A 1,854-nucleotide genomic window follows, 5' to 3' on the forward strand; every position below is an offset into this window, starting at 1 on the left:
CCAAAATTTTTTTTTGAGACAGGGTCCCACTATGTAGTTCAGACTAGCCTTAAACTCACCATGGAGCCCAGGCTGGCCTTGAACTTGTGGCAGCCCTCCTGCCTCATCCTCCAGAGTGCTGGGATTACAGGTTTGTGCCACCATACCCAGGATTCCTATATAAATTCATAATGATTATATGATGACATAATGAGTATTTGTTTGCCTCTCTGTATTGTAAGACTTCACACTTGCTTTCAGCAGGATGATGTGCAGTGGGTAGTATCTTCAGCATTTGTCCCATCAGTGAATGGAATATCCTCCGATTCGTGCTCGAGCCAGCCTCATCCACAAACCAATCCTGATTCTCCCATAAGTTGTACATAGTAGACTCCCTTATTGAGATTTTCCTATAGCGATTTTTGATAAGCCCCTGGCAGAGAAAAGACAAACAGTTTGGTGGGCACTACGTCCTAGGCACATTCAACCCCAGCAGGCCATTTGGCTGAGGATGTGGGCCAGAAGCACCTGCTGCAGGCTGCACCAGGGACTGTCCAGAGTTCCTCAGTGCCCTTGGCAAACAGAGCTGGAGTGGGTCCCCCACCATCGCTGTCCCTGACCAAGGTGCCAGACCTCAGCAGACCCTCTGCAGTGACTGCCCCAGGCAAGGACTCTTAGATCTGTGACCTCAAATGTACAGGGCAACCTGGAATTAAAGAATGACCTCTTGTGGGTCTCCAGACAGATCACTGACCACACAAAAATCACCTTTCTTGCACACAGCTTCAAGGGAATCAAATCGTCTCGAAAGCATCAAACAGAAATTTACTGTCATTTCTACACCTTTGTGTTTCTATGGGTGGGAGAAACAGCAACCATAATCTCTGGGGAAATGGCTGTCAATCTAAACACAATTACATAAGCAGAGGGGCAAAGAAGGGGGGAGTAGGAGATCTGGCAGGGCTTTCTGAGATCTCCTTGCTCTACTGAGTTTGCATTACAGTAGTGACTGTAGTTACAATATATCTTTCTCAGCAAGCATAGCTATACAATTAATCCATAGATGTCTATTTTTTACACCGAGGGACAATTTTTACCCTCAGGATGATAAGTCAACAGCAGAAGGAAGGTGAAGAAAGTGTTCAAATATATTCTCAGGCCACTGAGAGGCAATCAGACAAATGTCTACTATCTAGAATATACACAGAACTTAAAAAAATTCAGACCTCCCATATTTAAAGCCCCAATCCAAAAATGGGCATAGGAAATGACAGACATTTCTCAGACAAAGAAGTAGAAATTGCACATAAACATGAAAAAATATTCAATATCCCTGGTCATTCAAAAAATACAAATGAAAACAACATTGAGATTCCGCCTCACCCCAGACAGAGTGGCTGCTATCAAGAAATCTACCAATAACAAATGCTGGTGACATTGTGGGGAGAAGTGAACGCTTCATTGTTAGTGGGAGGTGAGACTGCTGCAACCACTGTGAAAATCAATGTGAAGGTTCCTCAAATGGGTAGAATTCGAAGTCCCATGTGACCCAGCTGTTCCCCTGCTGATATCTTACCAAAAGAATTAAAATAATGATACCACAGAGATATATACGCACCCATGTTTATAGCGGCAGTTTGTAATAGCTAAAACTTGGAAACAGACCAATTGCCCATCAAAAGTAGACAGGATAAAGTTGTGTGTGTGTGTGTGTGTGTGTGTGTGTTTTAATAAAATGGAGTAATACTCAGCCACGAAGAATGGAAAGCTACAGATATTTATAACTAAATGGATGCACATTGAGGCCATACTCTTAAGTTAAATTAACAGGATACACATGTAAATACTAAATAGTTTCTCTGATGTGAAAAACCA

This window comes from Fukomys damarensis, unplaced genomic scaffold (genome assembly GCF_012274545.1).
Source record: "Fukomys damarensis isolate Sample0158 unplaced genomic scaffold, DMR_v1.0_HiC HiC_scaffold_73642, whole genome shotgun sequence".
NCBI classification, from domain to species: Eukaryota; Metazoa; Chordata; class Mammalia; order Rodentia; family Bathyergidae; genus Fukomys; species Fukomys damarensis.